This window comes from Phasianus colchicus, chromosome 1 (assembly GCF_987193195.1).
Source record: "Phasianus colchicus chromosome 1, bPhaCol1.hap1.1, whole genome shotgun sequence".
NCBI lineage: Eukaryota > Metazoa > Chordata > Aves > Galliformes > Phasianidae > Phasianus > Phasianus colchicus.
In genome coordinates this window covers 124,018,897-124,044,925 of record NC_143436.1, presented here as the reverse complement: position 1 = coordinate 124,044,925, position 26,029 = coordinate 124,018,897, and the positions used below count along the sequence as shown (strand labels likewise).

Genomic DNA, 26,029 nt, shown 5'->3' with positions numbered 1-26,029 from the left:
AGGGCCACCAACCTCCACATTTAGTACTAGACTAGGCTGCCCATGGCCCCACCCAACCTGGCCTTGAACACCTCCAGGGATGAGGCATCCACAATCAGACCTTCCTGGAAGATCTGGGCATTCAGTGTAGGGACTACCTGAGTTCAGTAAATCCTCTGCTACACATAGAAGTACATGAAAATTGTGGGTAAATGATACTACAGCACATCAACCAATATTAGTACTGCTGCTAATGCTGATGGAAGTAAATGAATAGATGTAAGAAAAAATGGGAAGTTAGAAGACACAAAGTTCTTCTATTTGCTGAGAAGGAGTTTTACTCACCTAAGTGTTTCCATGCATTAAAGTGGGATTGTTCATATGAATACATCTTTGAAGGATTCGGTCTTTAGCAATGTCATCTTTTTTACTTTAGAAGATTTCAATGCGACTGTTGTACTTCCATTAAAAGACAAACAGATATTTTACTTTAGTATTCTTTTCTTCTACATATTTTTAGTTAAGTTTTACATAGACTGCTTTACATATGTGATTTTTTGAGACCTTTTATGCTTCTCTTACTGTATGATTGTTAATTTCTATATTTGATTCAAATTAATGACTTTTTAAATTGTAATACATTCTATTGGTTATATTGCAATGAGTCACAAATATCTCTCATGCTCAATTTCCTTTCATTTCCTTTGATCACTCTGTATGACTGATTTCTCAATACTGGTGTACTGTCTTTCATGTTTTTTGTCTTTTCCTTTTGCAGAAATTGCTGACCTTCACACAACCATTCATCCATACTCTGTTCTCATAAAAGTTAATATAACCACAAGCTTTAGTCTTCTTTTTAGCTTTACTCTTTCTCATCTATCATAGATGAGCTGCATTTAAGCTACAGCCAACAGTACCTCCTTGTAGGTCCACGCACTGGAGATAATGGAGGTCCTTGCTGTGAAAAAAGGGGAACAGAGATGCAAGGGAATGATGGAGCTGAAAAGAAGTACAATAAGAGAGTTTGGCAAACTTCTTTCACAGGACAATGATTGATCAGTTTGCTCTCTTCTGTTTATGAATCATCTGGAAGTGGGCTTTGCCACAGTGTATGCTCAATCTCTGAGTTGCTTTTGAATTAATTACTATGACTATCAGCCTTTCTATTAATTTGTAAGGTGTAATAATCCAAATCACCTGTGTGATATCTTTTCCTTGGTTCAAAGATTCATTAATCCCGCAAATGGCTTTCAATATAAATGTAAATACGTTGATATAACTTTCTGTTCACAAATTTATGTTTGGAGAATAGAAGTAGTCCTATATTTAATTTTTTTTTCTGCTTACAAACTGCCATAGAGTGCGCTTTCAAATTTAGATGAAAAGAACATGAACAATTTATTGAAGGAGAATCTACAGATATACAGATATCATTGTGCAATATTTGCCCACATTTAAAGTGTTCATATAAGTATGATACATGAGGAAGAATAAGAAACTCATTAACAGAATTTTAAGTACATTTGATGTAAATAGTATTTACTAAAGACTCCAATTAGGAAAGCATAACATGGTTAATGTATGTGACTCAGCTGAGTCCCAGTGTTAAACTTGCTGTGATTAAGTAATGGATGCTTTTGGGAAATGAATTGATGGTCTCAGGCTTGTTCCTGCTGGACAGTTATCACCGTCATACAAATGAAATTGTTATCCTATTGCTTTACGAGCTAAGGAGAAAGATAATGAATAGAATAGATAAAGCAGCAGACCTATTATTTGTCCTTAAAACACAGTGGCATTTAATCATCTGGATGATACGGTACTAACTTATATTCCACTGGCCTTGCTGAAATCTTTGGGACAAAAAATATAACTTCCAAGGTCTCTAAATCTTTCTTATCAGTGACATCTCAGATATAAATGTTCACGCAGGTTCCTACATCAGGTTGCTCTTTTTACTGTCAGAATTTTACACAGAAAGTTTTCTAAAAGCTTTACTACTTACTGGGAAGTGAGTCCTCACTTAGAAGGAACCCAACCCTTGGAAACCAAAATGTTGGTTAAAATAAAGCAAAATAACAATATGCAATAATGCAACATTAATTAAGTAACGTATGTATGATGCCATGTGCTTCTCCTGCCCTATTCCTTACAGGGCTTTCTCCTCTCTATCGTATAAACCAGTTGTGAAGATTCTCTTTAAATTCTAATGATTAATATTTTTCTTTTTCATCTTTATTATTTTGTCAGTCTTCAAGGAATTGAGAAGATGACAACATGGCATAGAACTAGTGGCTTAAACTCTTCTAACAGCTGTCACTAAACCAGCCAATTGTACAGAATCTGTAAGAATTCCTAAATATTAATTTTTCTCTGTTTTTTTTTGTTTTAGAAAAGATGATGGCTGTACCACGAGGCACAAAGGACCCAAGAAAAGATGAAACAAAGTTCACTCATCTTTGGGCCCTGCAAACAGTGCAAGGCAAAAAACTCTTACCATCCCGAAGGCCCTTTTTGAGCACACCACTGATGAATCATCAAATATCCTGTGTGGAACCCTGCAGATATCAGTAAGGTGAGCCAATTAACAGAATAGTGATGTAGATTACTCTTAATCATAATAACCCATTAATTTTCTGGAAACTCATAATACAAATAAGACAGTAGCTATCCAAGCATCCTAATCACCTAAGTTTCATATAGTAGTTCCCCTCCAGTGATTTTCTTCCCATTGGGAAACTGTCCTCATGGATTATTATAAAACCATTTTTGTTGTCTTTCATACCCCCTCTGCTTCCACTCATTTTTATGGTCTTCTTCCCAGATGCTTTTATTAAGCATGTCAGTAGGAAAAATACAGCAATGATAAAGCTAATGAAACTTCTTGCTTCCCCGTGAAAAACAAATAACAACAGATGTAGAGAATCCCCCTTACTTATCCCTGAAGAATAAAACTAGGAGATTTGAAGTTGGACGAAGGGTTGCTTTCCTCAATTCCTCTTAAAAAAATATATATATACACATTAGTGATAGGGTACCACTTTGCCACTTAATGCTTTCTCAAAAACATGCTATTGTTGCTAAGAATTGTATGGCCCCTATGGGTTTTGGATCAACTGTATCTTTGAGAAGTCTCCTCCAGGGGCATCCGAAGCAGATATTCATGCAAAGAATAGGAGTACTGGAGATGGAATATCGCATGTGCTTCAGAGTTTACACACTGCATAGTACTACGGGCAAAGAGGCATAAAGGAGGAAATATGCAGAGCAAATGTGGAAGTTTCATGTGAGATTTGGAGGTGGCAGGAGTGAGTCTGTCTGTAGACAGACTCAAGTGTTACTTCAGGCCTTTCTGTGAATACATATTGACTGACAATCATGTGTTCCTGAAGAGCAAAAATGTCAGGCTCTGAGATTTGTCTGTGCATGTAGAAGCCTGGCCAGAAGTAAAAATGAGGATCCTGAAGCAAAGTTAAGATAAAACCCCTGTAATTATCTTCTCCTCTTTTACCAGACCACCACTAGATTAATACTGATGTCTTTTGCTGACAGTTTACAAATTATCTCATTAGTTCCTGTGAGTCTACATTCTTCCACTCAAAGTGTGAGAACAAATAAGCAAAGACAAAAGCAAAACCAAAAATCACAGCAGGTTGGAATTCCTACACTAAGTATATGTCGGGCAACACAGCAGTATGATAAAAGGAATTCACACAATAAAACTGAACCCAACCCAACCCAAACCAAACAAAAAACACCTTGGTGAAGGCTTTTGGTCAGCCATAGAAAGAGGTATCTGGTTCAGCTTGTTATTGGAGTAATATATTGATCAGCCTTATGGTCACATTTTCCTGGAACTCAGCACTCAAACTTTACCCATAGGCATTCTGCATTGCCACTAGTTGCTACTGAAATATCTCCTATTTTTCTGTAATTTTCTTTCAGAATTATGTTTCTACTAAAAAAATCCAGTTTTATACAAGCACCGTTGTTAAGTACTATATATTAAAAATATATGTACATAATATATTTAAAATTTAAAATATAGAGTATAATTATACGTGTGTTTTCAAAGTGATAAAATTAACCCTTTTCATTTATAGAAATATTTGAATACTGTCTATTTATTGACGACTTACAAATCTTGTTATTTCTAGGCGAGCAAAACTATTTTTGGAACGTGATGTTGCATGTGTCCTTTTAAAGAGCTAGAAACTATACAACACTTCATGAAGTGTCACAAGTCTTACAATCCGTGCTTGCAGTATTTAGTTTTGAGGCATATGGTTTTTAAAGTTCATCTCCTTAATGCCATTTGTGTGCCAAGTTTAAAGCCTAGCTTCCAGACTGGGATTCTCTTCTTCTTTGTTCTGACAAATATGAATGCCCAAAGCCCTAGCAAAGTGTCTGAAGAATTTGTTTCCAATAGCACAGTCAGCTGCTCATATGGAAATTAATGAGCGATTTTAACACTTGTGAAATACACAGACCACTTTTTTAGAGCTTAAACATGGATTTTTTATTTATTTATTTATTTATTTATTTATTTATTTATTTATTTATTGAGGGTACAGACTTGAACTGAAATAAGATAAAGTAGGCTAAAGATTAAAAAAGACTGTGGACAGCTTAGAAAGTAGGTGGAAGGGAAATTTTCAGGACTCTACTAACAGTGCACAAATCACATAGGAATGACAGAGAACAGAGGCTCATGGAACAGAGGCTGAATAAATTACAGAAAATATTAGATATTATAACTGAAATAAGATGCCTATAGGTGGAAATTCCACACCTAAGTAGGTAAGCAGAGCATGAAAACCATGTGACTGCCTGCCTCTCTTTATTCCAAGTGATGCCACGGACTATGGAGAGCAGTGACCATGAGATGCTACTACCACACAGTAATTTGATTGGAAAAGGGCTTCAGGAAGTCTCTGTCCCACCGTAGGACCAGCTTTGGAGTCAGACCAAGTTGCTCAGGGCTTTGTTCATTTGAATGTCTAAAGCCATCATAGCCATATCATTTGCATAGTGACACCAACATGTCAGTGCAACCTGCTCCACTTTTCCAGGATAAATAAGAGGCCTTACCATGAGCAGCTGCATTCACTAGGTGTCCCATCAAGTTCCTTGGGCTCATGTCCTGTTTTATTCAAATGCATCCTAACCTGATTGTCCTCTACTAAACGATAGGTCTTTTTTTTGGCTTCTGACCTTCCCTCTTTACTCAGGGGTCAGGAATTCCTAAAGACCAGTCTTACCAGGAAAGACTGATGTAAGAAAGGCACTGAATACCTCAGCCTTTTCAGTGTTCTTCAAAGGGTTCCTTCTTCATTCAGCATTGGGCCAATATTTTCCCTAGTTTTCATATTCCTGCCTGTCTACCTGTGGAAGTCTTTCCTGTTACCTTTTATGTCCCTCACCAGATTCACCTCCAGATGGGCTTTGGTTTGAATAATGACTACTCTGTGTTCGTCCTGAGTCATCTGTTGCTGTTTATATTTGAGTTTAGTCAGGGTATCTACACTTGATCTTTTGATCACCTGTGTCAGGATCATCAATGCTCTCCAGAAATCTGGATTGTTTGTGCTGGAGTACATTGTCTGTTTTGCAGATATTAGGGTGTGCAAACAAGAGGTTTCTTCCAGTTATCTAATAGGCTCTAATTATGTGAGCTATCCCACTGCATTCTGATGAAGTCATAGCCTTTTTACTGCATACATTTCATCCTTTTGTTCCCATGACATGGGCATTAGTGTAGAGCACTTCAGCGAGTCACAGAGATGTGCTGATTTTCCAGAAAGAATGTGAAAGCCTTCACCACGTGCTGAGAAGGCCTTTTCAGTAGACTGAGGCAAAGAAGAAAACAGATGAATAATATCAGATATTTGTAACTTCACTAGTCCACTTCTGATTCAGAAAAGTTATATTACTATGATGTATTTCTAATGTATTCAAATAACGTTATCTCTGCTCCTTAGAGCACACTGTCCTGCAGGCAAAAAACAGCTCATGATTTAATTATAGAATCAGAGAATTGTTTGAGTTGGAAGAAACTTTAAAAATCATCTTGTCCAACACTCCTGCAATGATCTGGTGCTCAGTGCCCCATCCAGCCTGACTTTGAATGTCTACAGAGATGGGGCAGCTACCTCCTCTCTGGACATGTTCCAGTGACTCACTACCTTTATTGTAAAGATCTTTTTCCATATATGCAATCTAAATCTCTCCTTTTAGTTTGAAACTCCCCATGTCCTCTCACAACAGATACTGCTAAGGAGTCTGTCCTCTTCTTTCTTATAATCTTTGTTTAGATGCTGATGGCAGTAAGTCCCATTATCAGTTTTGTCATGCTAATTATTCAACTAGATAATTTATCTTGAAGTAAAATGAAAGATGAGTCAGACTGAGCACTACAGATCTTTCTGTGTTCCCTACCTGTCTCATCTTAGCACTTTTACTCAGCGGAGCAGTGTGGAAATCAACCAAGAAGAGAATATTTTCTTTCTTTCCAGTATCTACAACTAAAAGATCAATCAATTTGTTTTGCTTATATATATATATATATATATACACACATATTCTTGGTATATCTGTTCCCAAATTAGATGATTGTTATCTGGATCTATGTTTGATTTTTATTTTGGTTGTTTCTTTTTTTTTTTTTCCCCTGAAAGCATCAGTTTGTGAGCTCTTCTCTGCAAATTTTCCCTTCTTGTAGCAAGCTGGTGAGAATTTTCTTGCCCTTCTCAAAACTCACTGGCCCTGAAGTGTGATACCTGTGGGCTGGAGTATCATTTGGTCTACTTGGGTTAGTATACATTCTACTTTGCTGAGCATAAATGTTAGCATCTTTGATAAAGCAAGAAGGCGCCTGCCTGGAGGTATGTACTGATACAAATAGGAAAAAACCTCACTCTTGCAAAACCTTTGACATAACTGAAAACCTGAAAATGGCTTTCATTGCTAGCTGAGAGCAACATATAAAAAAAATGTAGACTTGATGTTCATGGAGAATGAAAAAATTAGGTACAGTTCCTTTTCATAATGCCCAAACATTCCCGAGTCTTTTCCTCTAGCAGCAACAAAATTGGTTTAGCTTATTCATATCAGCAGTAAGTTTCATTAGGTAAGTTTAATAATTTTTAATAATGTTATGGCATAATATTATTAAAGTGGTTTTCACGTATCAAAGTCTTTCAATCAAAATAAAATACAATAAACTATTTCTTTTGTAAGTCTAATAACTAGTAACAGGGTTACTGATTACCTTTCCTACACAAAGGGAGACTTGTCTTCAGATGCTTGTTAGCAGCAGGTGACGTAGGGTGTTCAGGTATTCAGCAAGTATTCTTGTCCAAAAAAACCTCATGGCCCTGCTATATTCCGCCCTCAGAATGAATCTATACCTGTTCTGCAAAGTGAACAGCTGCACCGGAGTTCTCAAAACAACTTTACAGGTGTAATTTTGTCAAGGACAAAAACCACCACTCCCCAAGAAGCTGATAAAGGAGTTGAAAGTTCATTCTATTGCTTTGTCTCTGTCTGAATTGCACCTGTTCTGTTTATACCCCAGACTGTGCTGAATCTTACAGATATTGCTATCTTATACAGGGTATGAGGACTCTAGGGAGTCAGAATTGCAACGTTATCACAGAATCACAGAATCACAATGGCCAGGGTTGGAAGGGACCTCAAGGATCACGAATCTCCAACCTCCCTGCCACATGCAAGGCCACCAACCTCCCCATTTAATACTAGACCAGGATGCCCAGGGCCCCATCCAATCTGGCCTTGAACACCTCCAGAGATGGGGCATCCACAACCTCTCTGGGAAGCCTGTTCCAGCACCTCACCACTCTCTCTGTAAAGAACTTCCCCCTGACATCCAACCTAAATCTTCTCTCCCTCAACTTAAAACCATTTCCCCTTGCCCTGCAGTTATCTACCCTTTCAAAGAGTTGATTCCCCTCCTCTTTGTAGGCTCCCTTTAGGTACTGAAGGGCTGCAATGAGGTCACCCCGTAGCCTTCTTTTCTCTAGGCTGAACAAGCCCAGCTCTTTCAGCCTGTCTTCGCAGGGGAGGTGCTCCAGTCCCCCGATCATCTTCATGGCTCTCCTTTGGACTCTGTCCAATAGCTTCCTGTCTTTCTTGTAGTGGGGGCTCCAGACCTGGATGCAGTACTCCAGATGGGGCCTCACAAGAGCAGAGTGGAAGGGGACCCCACAGATAGAAAAAATTCTGCCAATTTATTTAAATAATAGGCATAATTCACCACATCTTTATTACAGAAAACCAAAGTTTGTGTCATCTCAAGCTTTCAAAAACACTAAAGTTATATTTCAGCTATTTTGTATGTTACCAGTTGGGTGGACTTCTTATTTATTGTCTTTTTGATACTATTGGGAAGGAACCAGTCTTTATCTCTTGGTTGTCCTGAGCTTTGAGCTGCAGGGAGCCGGGGCAGTTGATTTGTATACACACATTCCAGTCCATGGGTGAATGCTCTGTAACAGTCAGAACAATTACTAAAGGGAACAGAAGTGATTTCTGTCACACAGAATACAGTCTGACTTTGCTGACTTACTGTTTTTCAGAAGTGTTGTCTATAGGGTCTTTCCTGACCACTGACTAGGAACCTTGCCTCATTTGTAATTTTATTCTTGCTTCTTTTATGCCAATACTGTGGGGATTTGGAGATGCAGAAATGTTATTTAGTCATGTACCACCAGACTAAACTCAAGTCACCACAAAGTGACCCAACCCAGATCCATGGAGTGGTATCTAAATCTGTCATTTAATAGCAGATGTTTGGACATGGTAGGAGTAATAAGGGTATCTTTGACAATCTGGGTAGTTTTGGTAGGGTTTCCTTCTCTAGAGAGACTTCTCCTATCTTTTTGTATTTTCTCTGGGAATGAGCTCTGCATGAGCCTAAATGGAGTTAGTCTGGTTCCAAAGGGGAAATAGAAAAATGTTGCCTTTTATACATAGTCTAGCTCTTAATACATGTAAGAATACAGGAAGAATTTCTAAATATTTCAAGAATCCATGAAGGAAAAGGAAGCAATCCAAATTTATCTGCTGTCAGAATATCAGCAAATAACAGGAAGTCTCTATGCGTATATTTTCCTGCCTCTGAGCCTCTAACCTATTGAAAAGAGTAGCGATACAACTTGAAACATCACCTTAGGAACAAGGCCTAACTGGAGATTAAACTCAGGGTGTTATTAAGATGAAACTGAGCAACAGCAAGAACTCTAAAATGAGGCTCTTTGAGGAAACAATTTTAAAGATTAATTTGTAAAATGATGGCATTATTTCTGAAGCTCCCACTAAAAAATCCCAAAATAAAACGGAACAAAAAAAGCAACAACCAAACAAAAGCCAAACAATAGCAATAAAAAAAACTCCCAAAACCACCTAGAGAAGATGCTAAAAATAAAAATAGAAGAGTTTTGAGATTAATGTTTCCAGCTGAGTGAGTACCTGGGGAGAAACATTTGGAAGTTGTTGCCTGAAACATACGCAGTTATTTGTGCAGATTTAAAAAGAAATTGAGGGTCTGTGGTACACAATGAATTTCACCACTTAGAGAGCTTATTTGTAACGCAGCTTCTGAATGCCCTATTTGCAATGCTGAGGAAATGATCTTCATTATCTTTAACTTGATTTAGTGCCTGATGCAGTGGTTGGAAACTCTGATTGTGGCGTGGGGGTTGGAGTCAGATGGTCTGAGGTCCCTTCCAACCCAAGCCATTCTGTGATACTATGATTCTATGGTTATGAAAACAAGGCACTCAGGATTCTTCTGAACTAGTGAATAAGATTGGATTAGAGAATTCGCTAAGAAGAAGAATAACTGTACTTCGAGGGTCCAGTTTTCTCCTGACTTAAAACTGCTCAGAGCTAGAAAAAAATATTTTGCCTTAAATGGGATTTAAGTGGTGTGAAGGAAGTCATTGTTTCACTTAAAGTAAAACTAGACATGCATCATGAAATGATCTTATGAATGGTACTAAGTCCTACCACCATCTCAAAGAGATACACCAATACTTTTGTGTCAAGCATTACAATAAGTCGCAATTAAAACCTGGTGTCCACATATTGGTACTTCTGTATTTGCATGTCACATGTCTAGGTATCCAGTGGAATCATAGCTGTCACACAGAATAAAGATGATTTAGGTGTAGGTTGGATTTGTTCTACTCCCACTCCCACTGTGGTATACTTTGGGAGACGTATCCTAGTGAAGTCCCTGTAAGTTGTAAGAAAACACAAATTTCTTTTCTCAGTTGATTTGGATGAAGATCTACTTGGGCATGATGTTATTCAGTGGGAGCAAGTGTGGCAGAATTTGTCCCTGAAATGTTTTAAGGACACTGTGTCCCCTTCCCCCTTCCACCCCTCCTCCCCCACCCCCTTTTTTTTTGTCCTTTTGAGAAGTGCAACAGAACCAGGGAAATTATGAGGCTGATAATTATCAGCCTGGTGAGTGATTGAGACATCAGCTCACTAATTGGAACTCCTTACACTTGTTTTGTGTTTTGTTCTTGTGCTCACAGTTCCGTAAAGTGTTTGATATATTCTGTAGAATGGAAGAATGAAATGGTGTAGTGACTGTGATTACCATTAAGAGTAATTAAATTACATTCTGAGACCTCTAGCAGTAATCATCTCCTTAAAAATCCCCTTTCCTGATAATTAAGGGCCCACTGGAGTCAGTGTCATTACTCTTAGTGATTTATATAGGAACAGAGCAGGCCCTTGTTTTCTTTTCTAGGAGGTTCCCATTCCCACCAGATCTATGCAGATGCAGCAAAGTGTGGGGAGCAGTCTAAGGAAAATATAAGGCTAAGAAATTGGTTGTTCTTCCCTGATTCAGAGCTGATGTTAATTAATTTGGCAGAGCGGCCTACAGAGAACTGTATTTTATAACACAGGAAGAAACAATATTACAAAATTTACATCTGGAGTAGCAGAAGCATATCTCAGCTCCCCTTTCTTTCATCCACATATTGCCTACAGGATTCCCAGGGCTTTTCATTGGTATTTCAGGCATATGGAAGGAGACAATCTTTTTTTCAAGATTTTATTTTATTCTTTCTCTGTTTAAACATGGATATTTGATAGATTATTTTTTTAAAAAATAAGTGGACAAAGGTAGAAGTGGCAGATTATGTCCTGATTGTGAACAGCTATGAGAGGTGATGAGTACTTCACATTACTCTATCAAATCTGGATTTTTCTCTCCCATTCCTGTGTCTCACTTCAGTGCTGCTTTAGTTTTTCCATTTTGAGCTTCTCAGAGTGGTCAGCAGTCGCTTAAATAAAAATGCTTGAAGTATGATTCACTGAGCCATCACCAACAAATGGCATCAAAACATGCTTTTTTCTCACAGTGGACACTTCAGTCTTGATCTTTCTGTCCATCCCACAGCCTCTCTGGCCCCTTGCCTTCCTACAGTGCAGCAGCCATCCTCTTCTGGCAATCAGATAGTCATTTCACCGTGCTGTTTATCTCCCCAAGCTGGTTACCTTTCTGGTCTCATTCACTTTGCACCTTCCCTCTTCCTCAGCTCTTGATTGCCTTTTCTGCTTCTGCAGCTTGTGCTGAGGTGTTGCCATGTGGAGAAAATGCATGCCTGGAGGCTGTTTCTGCCCCCTCTTCTTGGCTGGAACTGTGCTGTTACAAGTGGTACCTGAGGCTGCTAAGGTGGTTATCCAGGGACATAAGGGTAAACAGGGCTGTGTCAGAAGTGTCTGATCGCAGAGAAGCTGTGGTGTCCCATCCCTGGAGGCACTCAAGGCAAGGTTAGATGGAGTACTGGGCAGCCCAAGCTGGTGGGGGGCAGGGGTTGGGACTGTGTGGGCTTTGAGGTCGTCTCCAACCCAAACCGTTCAGTGATTCTATGATTCCAGCTCCCAGATTCCAACATCTCTACTATTCAGGGATTTCCAGTAGGGGAAGAGTAATGGCAGAACTTCCTCTTTTTTTCTATGATTATAAGTTCTTGTCACATGTGCCCAGGGTTTCCAGGCTCCTTTCCTGCAGCCATGGGACTGGGAGATTGGATTTGGCAGGGCACTGCAGCAAAATTCCTGTTTGTATACCAGCAGAGATGGGAACAAGAGATATAGCTGTTATAACTGCATAAGATAAAACAAACAAACGAAACAAAACAACAAAGCTATTTCTGTGCCAGATAAATGTCACAGGGATCACGTTTTTTTTTTTACTGCTTTACGACTGTACTATCCCTCTATAGTATAAAATAAATATCCCTGTGGACCTGTGAATCAACCTTGCCCTTATTTTAATATAGGGGTTTGTATTTATGTTTGTGAGTATAATAACTTGTCCTTGACTGAAGGAGCTCTGTGATTTTTCTTGCTCTTTGTTAAATTTATTTTTGTGTGGTACACTTGCTGCTTTTTTGATACTTAAATTTTTTTTTTAGCATTGTGCTGAATTCAACCTGATAGCAGCCAGAGCCCTAGGCAGAAAATACCAATTTTATGATTGTATGGTAGGCTTATGACACCTGAGTAAAATTTCCTAATTTGCTATTGCTAGTGCCATACACTGCTACAACTGAGCAAAAGTACTTTAGATGTTCATTGTGAATTCTTATTAATAAGACCTTCTTGCATCTGAGCCCTTGCAAATCAAAAGGTTATTAGTAGGAGATAAAAGGAAGTATCAGAAAGGGATATTCTTAAGCAAATTCTATGAGATAATAGGAATTTTTCTCTCTAAGAAAACAGACCATACATTTGGCAAATTACTAGGTTTTTTTTTTCCCTAAGTTCAAAAGTTTTTATTAAAAATAATCAAAATAAGCCTGAAGACAAACAGCAAGGAGAATACTCTTCTTTTCCAGTGGAGATAGTTCAGCTTTTGATTATCACTTTTCAAATACTGATAGCCATGAGAAAGCTATGGAAAAAACAGAGTCTGATGATTACGTGCAGTGATTAATGTAATTGCCTGTCGAACTAAGCCCCAGATATGTCTCCTATTTTCATCTTGTGGGCACTGTTGGTTTAGGAAAGCTATCAGATGTGTGTACCAGGTGTGTACTAGAACCACAAAATTATATAGGATGTAAAGGACCTCTGGAGGTCATTTAATCTAATGTCCTGTTCAAAATCAGGTACAGGCTAGATCTGGTTGCTGAAGGCTTAACCAGTCAAGCTCTGAATATCTTCAGGGATGGAAGTCTCACAACTGTTATGAAAGAACCTGTTCTAGATTTTGACTACAACTTTTGCTACAAGATTTTTTTTCTGACATCCAATCATAATTCCTCTTTTTGCAAGCAGTGTCTCTTGTCCTTTGTCTTTTTCTCTATGAATCTTCAAGAAGTGATGAGTCTTGTTCTTCTAGCCTCCCACTAGCCAATTGAAGATATGGCCCCCCTCCACCTTTTTAGTCTCTCATCCCAACACTGAAAAAACACAGTTCTGTCAACCTCTCCTACATGTTTCTGTAGACAATGGCATAAAAAATAAAAGAAAGGGATTTTGGAAATATGTGGTAGAAGGGAGAAAGGTCATTGATGGGCTGCCCAATATTAGATCAGATATATCCTTAACATATATTAACATATATCCTTGACACTAAAAATGTTAATATGTGTTGAGTGCAGATTTAATTTTTCATTTGTTAAAAGTCTGTATAAAAGAGAAGGGCTCTTCAGCCACAGTGCAGCCCAATAGAATACAGATTTTCATGTCTCCTAGTATGTGTTCATATCTTCCAGGTACAAAGATGAGAGAATTAATAAATCACATGAATAGTATTCTGCTCTCAACAGCTTTTCACCTAATGTAATCATCAAATCAGCTCCTCTTATTTTGTCTTCCCAAAAATCCTTCATAGACATCTTTCTTCTGCAGAAATTTTTGGGTATGTATGCAATTTGGTAGCTGATTTTTTTCATTTTGATATACAGAAAATTTGAACACCTTAATGTGTGATGAGGCTATCAGTTCCCACAATCACAGTGTTTTATGTATCAATATTGCACTGCAAGCAGATAGCTATTTTGATCTTCAGGCACATATTTTAAAATATTCCAAACAAATGAATATTTATGTTTTGAATTATTCTCCCCACAGACATCAGTCTACATATTTTAACCTCTTTTTTTTTTTTTTTTCCCATTTCTCAATCTTCTAGATTCCCTCTCTCTCTATTTCATTAGTGACTACAATGTTTTCTATTTTAATAGAACTTGCAGCACACTATTGACTCTTTCATCAAGTTATGGAAGAAGTCAGTTGGGCAGTCTTTCTACTCAACAAGAATATCCCTCTGCATTGTGCTGGTCTATAATGACATCCTGCCAATATTGCTCCTCTCTGCTTATTGCCCTTCGCTGAGTTCACTGTTGCTCTAACCTGCCATTCCATGCAAAACTACAATACATTTCACTCTTCAAATAAACTATTAACCTGTATTCTTAGAGAGAGAAACTTTTTGAGCTTTGTTCTACAAGAAACAATATAGGTTGAGAATATCCTTAGAAATGAGCTCATAAAAGTATAAGGAAATATTACCAAGAAGTTAGGAATTAATGTTAAAGCATTACATCTCCTCTCCAGATTGATGCAGCTATATCTCACTTAAAATGTCAGTACATATGTAGACATCATCTTCAAAGAACTTCTAATACATGCATACATGTATATATAAAATTATGTTAATAAGATCAGCCATTTCTGTCTTTGCTCTGAATACTTTTGAAAAAGTATATGTGATTTTCTGTAGTATGATGAATACCTTTTCAAATTAAGAGACTGTAAAAAAAGTAGATTCACCAAAGAAGGGCCATCAAATGATATCCAGACAAAACAGTGAATGACTGCATTTCTTTGTGCATGGTTACTTCTTTTCCCTTTTTTTTCAAGATACCTTGCTGTTTGTTTTTAAATCCCACTAAAAGTTTTGTTTGTACCTTGCTGTTTGTTTTTTTTTAATCCCACTAGAAGAGTTTTTCTGCTAAACAGACAGAAACAGCCATACTGGATTGGACAGAAGATGCATTAGGGTTAAGTCTTTATTGTCTTTTGAGATATTCTTTAAAGCTACCTTACAGCCAGTGTGTGATGCCACATGGACTCACTCATGCTCAGCCACGGGCACATCACACATCAGTCCTTCTGGGACATGCAGGCAAACTACGAGCATGCCTCTGGGTCCTGCACTACTCACTAATTTAGAACAGGCTTTGGAATCTAAAGATATGTAAAGAAGTTGGTATCCCATCTCTTATGCATTTGGGTGTTAGATGCTTCAAAGGAAGATTCCTGACTACTAATGGTGAAGAATTTTGAAATCAATTAGAATTATAGAATCATTGAATAATTTAGGTTGAAGGAGACCTTTGGATGTCATCTAATCCAGTCTGTTGCTCAAAGAGGGTCTAATTATATCAGTTTGCTCAGAGAGGTTTCTAATCAAGTATTCAACAACTCCAAGGCTGGAGATCCCAAAAGCTGTCTGAATGTGTTCCAATGTTTGACTATCCTTATAATGAAAATATTTTCCTTATATCTAATTGGAATTTCCTGTGTTCCAAACTTTGCCCACAACCTTTTTCTCCCTACTGTTCTGCCTATCTGTTAAGAATTTTGCTCAGCCTCATTCCACCTGCTCTGAATCTTCTGTTCAGGTACCAACTTGGTTGTTCCTCCTAATCTAGTGTTGTCTGCAGACTTGCTGAGAATGCATATTGTCCTGCAATTGTGTTTAATAATGAGAACATTAAACAGTATGAACTTCAGTGTCAGCCCCTGAGGGGTGCTGTAGTTTCTGGCTGCCAGTTTGACTTTGCACCACTGATCACAATATTTTGCTCTGTTGTCTTCCCAGGGACTGAACTGAGACTGGCTAGCCTTTAAGTGACCTGGATCCTTAAGCCTGCAATTCCTGAAGCTGGATGAAGACCTGCTACAAATGTTCTTGCCCTGTAGGCTCCAGTAGTTAATAATTATTTTATTCCTTATACATAAGAACTTACAAACCTCATAGATAGATAGACTATCTAAACCTCATAGATAGATCTGGACTTCCATTAAATAAAAAATACTGTAGATTTCTTGGCTGTAAGAGTAAATTGGGTTAGCAAATTCATGGGGCTGAAACTGTTCCTTTCGGTTGTTGTTCTTCAATATCAGCCAGTACCAATTTATAGATGTTCTACTTCTCACTAACGCATCTTTATTAGGTCCCTTTAGAATCCCTTGCAATCTTCTCTCATCTTGCCAAATGAAATAATTTTCAACCATCTGCAAAATTAATTGACTGACTCACTGTTCACATTTTTTTTCTCAGTGATTATACTCATACAAAACACATGGGGTTCTATCAAACGTTGGTCCTATCATGTTCCCTGAGATAAAAAGACTATTTTTATTAAATTTTTACAAGATTAACTTATATTGAAATAAAATTCTATGATCTGCATTTCTCCAGTTCCCTACCTTTTCTTTTTTCTTTCTTTTTTTTAATAGCTGGAACAGTTGTTGCCCTGCAGGTCTCCGGTGTAGCTGCTGATTTTAACCAGAGATTGCAAATTTTGATAGCTGTTAAATCCTTTCTGTCTTCAGCACCTGCAGAGCTTTGGATAGGTACCAGCTAGTTCTAGTGAGTTGCTGTTCGCCAGTTTGTTCCAGCCTCTTTTCCTGTACTTTTCATCTTAAGTCTCTATTCGAGGCCTATCTTCATTACTTGAAATTACTGATCCCGGATTGGTGAATGAATACTTTTGTTGTGACATGGTGGGAAGGGATTATTCAAAGAATTCTTTAAGTTTATTTACATTTTTGTTGTCTTTTAGTTTGTGGTCATCTTGGGCTTGGGGATAACTAATTCACATCTGACTTGCTGCTTCTGTAATACCTAGAAAGTTTCCTTGGGTTTGTTGTATCCCTTGCAGTTATTCTCCAAATTCCTGCTGTACTCTTCTATCTTCTTTTCTGCACACTGTCACTAATGATTTTCCCTTTTCCTGTTGACTTCTCTTGGGTCAGATTTCTTTCTTCTCAAGGAGACTAAGTGCACTTCAGTAGATTTTAAACTTTTTTTACTTATCTAGCTAATTTCTTCAGCTACCGGCTTATATTTTATATTAGTCTTTCTTATATGTATATATATATATATAAAAAATTCATTGTATCATTTTTCCCATGAAGTAAAACTTCTAAGATACTTCCGTTACTGTACAAAAAAATCCAGCTTTAAATAATGTTTTGTGGAAAACCCAGCTAATCATGAAATCTTTAGCTGTCAAGAAACCATGTTGCTCTGTCCAATAAAGCTACTTCCATTAATTAAGGATCAGCATTCACTTCATCAATGGAGACCATAGTGGAAATGTCAAGAGATGAGGAAGTGAGAGATTTTCCAGCAAGAAACGTTTTAAGCAGTAACCCTGGAGTCAGCTTTAACAATAACTAGAGACAGCAAAAATTTCAAAGCATTTGACAATGGCCTTTAAGGTGAAGGATGAATACTGAGGGAGGAAAAAAGAAACCACACACGTGTAAAAACAGGTTTTGGATTTATAGATTGCTACAGGCTACTAAAGGTGCTTATTTTCTTTAGTTTCTATAAATCTTTCTGTGTGAACTTGTTTATCCAGATGGAGACCCAGTAATGGTACTGATACTGCAACCTGCAGAGTAGAGTTGTAGATTACTTTCCTAAAGATTATTTGTGAACTTTCGTTATAATTTCACAGAGATCCACATATATTCATGATTTTTAAAAGTGAAGAAACTTTTTATTTATACCTAGAAGATAATACTTTCTCAGCACCAACCCTCATGCAGCAGATTTATTTTTCTAGCTTTGTTACTCTTGGCAGCAACTGAAACCCACAAGGACTTCCTCTTCATAATCTGCAGGTTTCACTACCCTACAACAATTCTGAGTACGTAACAAGTATGTTTCTAAGCCAGACGTAGGAAGGAGATGTATTTATGATAAAATGAAATTGCCAATGGAATTCTGAAAGCTAAACAAGCTATCACTTTCTTTCTTTCTCCAGTTCCATCACAATATGATGAATCATAAATCAAGTTACCTTTTATTCTCTTGGAAAAGCTTTTGTAGCTACAAAAGCTAGTGGCTATAACACAGACAGCTCATCCCTCCTACTAGCCTTTAATTCAGATGACACCTATGCCACTAGGTCTCACATAAAAAGTAAAGCTTGATGCTGAAAATCACAGAGATCTTGGCCATTTGTAAGTTAGCAATAAAAAGTTAACTGTTTGTGTGAATAATAATGTGTATGAGTTTTTTGTTCATTTGCTTTCTTTTTAGAAAGTCAGAATTCTGAAATGCCCAAGATTTATAACAATCAGCTTCACTCATTAAATGCTTTGAACATGCCATGAACCACAGCCTGGGCCTCAGTGGTTTCCCCAGCTGTGTTCTGGGGTGCTCAGTTACCCCAACATACCCATACCACGCTGACACTGGTAAATGTTGGCCTGTGATGCCCTGGTTTGCAAAAGTGAGTAGTATAGGAGCTAAATCCTCTCACAGGAAGTCAGAGAATGGCTGCTGCTCAGAAAGAATGAACACTCCAATATTCATCAGATTGTATCCTGAGTCCTTGTCATATTTGTGCAAGATGCCCTCTGTGCTCATGATAATATGGAGACTGAACGTGTAGCCAGCCACTCTCCATGATTCACAGTCTGGGAGCCTGATTTTCACATTGGGTCCCTTGGATACATCCCTTCCCTCTGGGAAGTGGCATTTACAAATGATTTTTTGCTGATTCTAGAGCAAATAGAAATAGAGACACTGTCAAAAAGAGAGTGCAGGTAGTGTTTTTTATCCAAATAAAATTGGAAAATTTCCTGTAGGACTGTTTTCACCAGTTTTCTTGCTGATAATTCAAGAATGATACTGGCCACAAGGGTGAGCTGATTCTGATAAGTTTTCTCATTGGAAGAAATGTTTCAGAAAAAGTATATAAGAAATAGCAGTCTTTCTGCTTTTACATTTCAAAGTGAAAAATTACCCTATTCATTTTGCCATAGTAGTAGCTTATGCACAAACATTAAAAACACAGTCTGAAGACAGTCCTCACAGTTTGGTGTTTTTTCCCTCCCAAATTACTGGCTCATAGAAATTACATATTTTGAGCTTTTCTTATTTCCAATCAAGAAGCAACTCATGTTTCTTTCCAGATATCCTATTTCTTCTCCTTTACAGGTGGAATCACACAGCTCTCCTTTTCAGCCTCTGCAGTCTGATATGTGCATGAGAGAACAAGCAGAACATTTTCTGTGCTTCTGGTAAAATTACTGGGATGACTGAAATGAATGATGATTACTAGGATTTTCATTGTGAAGTCAAGTGAGCAGAAAATACTACAGTAGAAAGAATTCTTCAAGCTAACCTAAGTGCTGGGACCATAGCTTTGAAAGGTGTCTCTTTTATTTTCCAATTAGGCAACTACAGCAGTAATAACATTTTTGTGGATTTAATGGTCTAAGGCTGTGAAATACTAAAAGGTACTTATGAAAAATCCTTTAGCGTGTATTAAATATCTAATTCAGAACCATGTTTCTGCAGAAACAGCATGGTGTTTCCATGCAGTGTAACATCACTGGAGACCTGGAGTGACTGTAGTCAAGTGGAAGAGCAGTCAGCTGTGATTTCTGTGGAAAGAAGAAGAGATGAAGAAATGAGACTGCTAGAGCACACACGCAGATGCCGCATCCTTCTACAAGCATTGGTTGAATGAGCATATGTTTCTTCAGTAAAGCCTTCCAGACTGAATATTTTTAAGCAGACACATACTGTCTATTTCTTTAATTATTTATATTTAAAAAAATATTTTGATAAAGTTTTTCAAATCTTTGTATCTGTGTGTCTATGTCTCTTCTTGTCTTTGTGTCTATGACTCATTAAGGGCTATGTACCTGCCAGTTTTGAATATAAAACAAAGGCTTTCATACCATTCTTAAAGGGGACAATCAAAAAAGAAGGGAAATATTTTAAAGTATTCTCAGTGTTGCATAACTTTAATTTTGAAAAGGAACTTCTCAAAGCTCCTAGTAAGAAGGATTACTTAATTATTAATTAAAATTTTAATTTTTTATTAATTTCTAATTTGGAAAATTTGTAACTAGAGATGTGCAAGGTCAAGATCCCTCCCCTCCTAACACATTTCTCCCATGGCATTTAATTGCAGGCATTTCTACTGTAAACCTGTTCTGACAGCTTGTCTTCTGAGTGACCAAAATCAGCAGGCTAGTTCACACTACCATCTGTCATTTAAGATGCTGTGTCCACCCCTCCTTAGAAATAGGGTAGTTTGTAAAGCCTGTCAGGAAGAATTCCCCAGACTCTTACACACTTCTTGAAAATTGATTATTTTATTGATTCATTGTTCCCTGAATGTGAAATATTTTCTGCAAAGGGAAAAAGCAGAATGCACTATGACCTCTTGAAAGTTAGAAGGAATTTCCTACCATTTAATATTTACTCATTCACCCCAAATTATTTGCAAACCTCTAATTGTAAACATTTACGAAATGTAAATCTTTATGATACATAGAATTAGAGTGCATCACATGAGCTAGAAATGTTTATGTTGTTTTATCAATGTTTTATTACTTTCCATCTTTTTAGTCCAGAGGTTTTGAATGTAGAAGCTGCAATAGCTTTTACAAGAGGTTTACTGAGGGCACAATTTTAAGGTGTGGTTTACTTCATCTCCCACTACTTTTTAATCCCAAGGAAATAGTTCATGAGAGTCTGCAATGGACCAATGCAATAATGCATCTACAAACTTGTCCAATAGAAAAAGACAGCCTTTAGCTTCATGCCTTTCAGACATCTGCCTGATTTCCAGAAGTAGAATCACAGAATCATAAAGGTTGGAAAAGACCTCTGAGACCATCTAGTCCAACCACCATCTTATCATACCATGTTCCTCAGTGCTACGTCCATACGTTTCTTGAACATCTTCACCACCTCCTTGTGCCACTGCCTCACTGCTCTTTTGGAGAAGAAATGTTTCCTAATAGCCAACCAGAACCTCCCATGGAGCAACTTGAGGCCATTCTCTCTCATCCTATCACTGTTACCTGGGAGAAAGGGCTGACCCCCACCTTACCACAGCCTCCTTTCAGGTGTAAGATAGATAAGAAATCTGCAAGTAAAAGATCTCAGTAGTGATTTCTCAGCCTGCCTTACATTTTCATTGATGTAACTTAACAAAAATTTCATCCTGACTTATGGTGGATTCTGAATAATATAAAAAACAAACAAACAACAACAACCCGCCTTAAAAAGAGGAAAGGGCAAATCTTAAGAAAAGTGGAAGGAATGGGCTGAGCTGGTATTACATGCTGAATCTACTTTTCAGAGAAAATGAGATAAATTGATGCTAGCCAAAGGGAAGCTGACACAGTTGCAAGTTATTTGCTTTTTCTACAAAATGGATCAACCTGCACATACAGAAATGAAGCCAAAATCACTAACAAACCTGCACTGAGCCATTCTACCCAATTCAGATTCCAAATGTTTTCCTATTTAATAAAAATCATCACAGAGAACATGCTATTAAAATTCAAGTCAAAATTAATGCTGATAAATGTGTGATCAGAGAAAGACAGAGTCCCCAGATAAAAAATTAATAATGGCTGAATGCTCTTAACATATTTCCTTTGATTCATGGGAGCATGGCAGTAGCACAGGGAAATGCCATTGCTTTCAGATGAAACAAATGGCTCTGTATTGACTATTGAAAGCAACAGATGTTCTGCAAACCAGTACTTCCACAAAGGGACAGTCTTGGAACTATTTTGTAAACAACCTAGCTTAAATTTTAATACATGCACTTTGAGGATGGCTGTGTGACAGAAGCTTGTACAGATGGGTCCGGGAAGCTGTGCAATGCAAAGGGCATCGAACTGAATTTGGAAAGCCTCAAGCAGCCTCGTTTGTTGTTTGAGAAAGAAAGTCTGAGTGCACTTGGCTATGCTCATATACTTGCATATTTGTGTAATTCTCTCTAGCTTGCTCCTTTTCTCCACATGAGAAAATGATTTTTTTTCTTCAGAATGTTTGAAAACAGCAATTATTGATTAGTGTGTATATTTAAATCCATAAATATATATGCTATATACTTTCTGAAACAATTTTTCTCCATTTGACTGTGCTTACTTACATTAAGAGATGCCTTTATGAATGGCTATTCAAAGAAAACATGGTAGAAAAGCAGCTGGAAAACTCCAGTGGTACTGTGAAGCCATTTGTATCAATGTCTTCAGGGACTGTCACTCAGCTGTACTTCCCACCCTGTGCAGCTTGCTAAGATTCATCAGAGCATCACAAGATCCTTTCCAACTGAGCATTTTCTGATAGTTCATACTGAGAACTGGTGAAAGAGAGGTGCCATTTCAGAGAAAATAGCTTTGAAGGATGGACGTCCAGTATGCAGCAAGCACATGTACATCTGAGGCATCTATTTCTTGCCAAATCTGCTTGCTTGCTTTCAGAGTACAGAGAACATTGTCTGACTCCTGAGGAATGGGGAGCTGAGGAGACAAATGCTCTCACTAGTAGTGGACAGCCCTACAAGATCTACAGAAGATTGGGCAGAGCCAGCTGCTGATAACAGGAGCATTGAGAACGCCCTGCAGAACTAGTAACGAGTCAGCCATTAGCTCCATTAGGAGATGGGATCAAAGACGAGGATGGAAGCTGGCACTGCAGTGACATCATGGGAGCAGGGGTGGACAGCCCTGGGCTGGGGTGAAAAGGGAGCCCATGGGTGTGGTGGATGTGATGGAGAACAGGTACTAAGGCCCTGCAGGTGCCTGCAGGGCCCTGACACTTGCAGTACCACCATTTGCTTTTGGAGAGTTGTAACAGGATGATCACTGACCAACAGAAATCAGCATCATTGGACATATTTCTAATATGTCCTGTTAGAATTTACACATTTTAAAACTGTGAACAGAATCATAAATAAATAAATTTTTAGTGAAGTTTCTACATTTTTTCCTTTCTCTGTTCCCTTACCTGCACAGAGTGGAGAAGGCTCCAACCTATGCTGCAGCAAGACCACATTTTCTTTAAGTCTTCTAGGGGTACACAGTCCCTTAGGCTGTTGAGTAGGGCACATTGGCATGTCCCCAGGAGAGCTGGCAACTTCATATTTTAAGGATCTTAGTGACTACTTACCATCTGTATCATAAGTTATCATTCAGAAGCATTTCCATCTGGCATAGAGTATCAAGAGGGAAAACGCTTAAACCCTTTTAAAATACCTTTTTTTTTCCCCAACAAATGTCCCTGTGAAGAATGGAATAAATCTCTTCTGGAGAAGGCAACTCCCTACTTTCTGTGTACATTTAAGATTTTCTTTTGAATTTTCATTTGCAAGGGCAAAGACTGAATGTTCTGAAGTTTTGCAAAGATTATTTCTCCTTTTGCGAAATAGAAAAAAATATATAGACATTTGAAGACAGTGGTCTTTGAATTTGCTTATTTCAGCAATGAGCATCATGTAGTCACAGTTTCAGGCAATATCTGCTCTCCTGGCACACATATGACCCAGGTCAAAATTTAGCAATGGTTTTAGAGAAGTTTTAAACAGGAGAAATAGTTGTTAATTGAGAGTGTATACAAGCATGCACAGTTATCTAGACTAAGAGTTAATGCTTTCTTTAATAGCATAAGTAATATTTTTAATCTCATTGAATAAGTGGGCTTTAAGAAGGTACCTATATGTCTTTCCAGATCATCCCGGAGCAAGAGCCATTAAGAATTAATGTTACTGATGTAGAGCCCCAGGAAAAAGCAAAGACTTATTTATCTGTCACTTTGGAGGTACGTGGATGAAAAACACCTGGCCATTTTAGGGAACAATTAAATCTCCCTAGTGAAAGTAGGATGTATGAAAAATGGATTGTTTACCCATTAGAAAAAGGGTTGATGTGAACCTGGTTATGATCTCATACAACACTGAATGAATGCCAATGAAGTAAAGTACAGGATAAAAAAAACACAAACAACAAAGAGAAAATTAGACTAATGCCCAAAAATATTTTTTGCATTTCCAAGTAATTTTTTGAAGTATATTTGTGTGGACCAAGAAAGGTACTGCTCTGGCCCCTGGGTAACACATGCAGCAGTGGCACATGACCTCCAGGGACAGGTCTAACAACTTCTTTGCTAGAGACCTTCTCTTTCAAAGACAATAGTTTCCATTGGATTCAGATAGGGTTGCATCCTGAATTCAAATATGATCATAATTAATACAAGGAAGGGACAGGCATAACAGTGCACTAGTATGCCTATATCGTAAAATTCATTATGTTTAGAGGGAAGCCCTGACATAAATAGCTTGCCTTCTTAAATAGCACTAATGACAAAAAGAGGACAAAATGTCATTGATAAACTGTTGCCACTCCAATGCCCTTGCAATACATTAGCCCAAAATAGCACATTGACAGTATATAAACCTGTGCAGTTACAATGGGGAAACATGAAGGATACAAAAGCATGCCTACCCAAGGGCATTTCCATTATGCAACACACGACTGCGAGTCAGTAGACTTAATACATTATGCCACTGTCTGATAATTAAAAGGGAAGGGTTACTGAGAATTTTTGACTTTATTGATTTATCAAGGAGTCAATGGAAACATTAGCATATTAAGAGTTCTGAGACACAGAATTACCCATTGTACCAGAGCAATGGTTCAGTTTTGACAAGAAATGCAGACTGTCCCAGATGCTGTTGAAGTTGGTGGCAAAATTCCTGCAGATCCTGTTGTGAGCTTTCATGGGATGACATTGAGAAATCATGGGATGACGTGATTACCTATTTGTTTCCTCTGATAAGGACAAATGACCTTAATTCTGGGCTGGGAATTTTACCACTCATTCAAACAATGCTTCTAGGCACTGCCCTAAATCTTGCCGCAAAGCCTCTGGTTTTAAGTTGAGGGAGGGAAGATTTAGGTTGGATGTCAAGGAGAAGTTCTTTACTATTAGAGTGGTGAGGTGCTGGAACAGGCTGCCCAGAGAGGTTATGGATGCCCCATCCCTGGAGGTGTTCAAGGCCAGATTGGATGGGGCCCTGGGCATCCTGGTCTAGTATTAAATGGGGAGGTTGGTGGCCCTGCATGTGGCAGGGGGGTTGGAGATTCATGATCCTTGAGGTCCTTTCCAACCCGGGCCATTCTGTGTGACTCTTTGTAGTGCCTACCAACATTATCATTGCCCAGCCTGGGGATACTTGCTGGTTCTGCTCTGAGCTCACTGATCAGTTCGAATCCAAATCATAATCCTGTGAGTGAGAAGTTTGAACCAGGACTTACGCTATCCACAGCCACTTAAGGAAGGCACTGCTGTCACCAAAGCTGCATTTGATGGCCTGGTCTGCTTTACTAACTTCTGCAGAGGGCATGGGCCTGAGGTCTTGGAGCAAGCATGAGTGCTCTAGATTTGGCTGTGGTTGCTGCCAGCCCTTTGAACTAAACAGAGAGCGAACAGATTGTGGAGGCACTGCTATCAGCTGAACGGCAGGCCTTGGTGCCAGGCTGACGTGCGGCTTTGGCATGAGAAATCTGAGAGATTGGTATGAGTAAGAAATTAACTGCTGGCCCTAGCAGATAACATGACTTTATTAATAACAGTTAAAATTAGTACCGGTAAATATAGCAGCTCTAGTGTTTGATGTTTTAAATTTTAAACTAAAATGAATAAAATTAAAAAAAAATAAAATCCTACAGAAGCTGATAAGCTTTTATGCAACTAATTAAGTCATTCTGTAAGAACAAGGGCTTACAACTGCAGCCTCAAGAGCATACTTAATTCAATGCTTTCTAAGTGTTATTTGTTTTCCCTCTGGGCAGATGTAATTAGTGGTTCTGTAACCCCCAGCATCTGATTTTCCTAATTTAATAATTACTAATTTTTATTTTTTAGCTGCCATGTATCTATAACTCACTGTATAGCTCTGATCAAGAACATACTGCATGGGATGAGCTGTGC

The 26,029-nt window shown here is 38.1% G+C and overlaps 1 long non-coding RNA gene across 3 annotated transcripts in view; it reads left to right on the top strand.

Moving 5' to 3' along the window:
* Positions 1-19,812, top strand: part of LOC116230751 (uncharacterized) — a 43,445-nt gene extending 23,633 nt beyond the window's left edge. Inside the window, exons 2-5 of one of the 3 annotated variants that reach the window (XR_004167302.2) lie at positions 2,375-2,557; positions 15,863-15,959; positions 19,223-19,305; positions 19,586-19,812. This is a non-coding gene — a long non-coding RNA (uncharacterized LOC116230751). Of the gene's footprint in view, positions 1-2,374; positions 2,558-15,862; positions 17,100-19,222; positions 19,306-19,585 lie in introns of those variants that run through there. The other 2 variants (XR_004167303.2, XR_004167301.2) reach the window with 2 other exon arrangements.
* Positions 19,813-26,029: the final 6,217 nt, after the last annotated feature.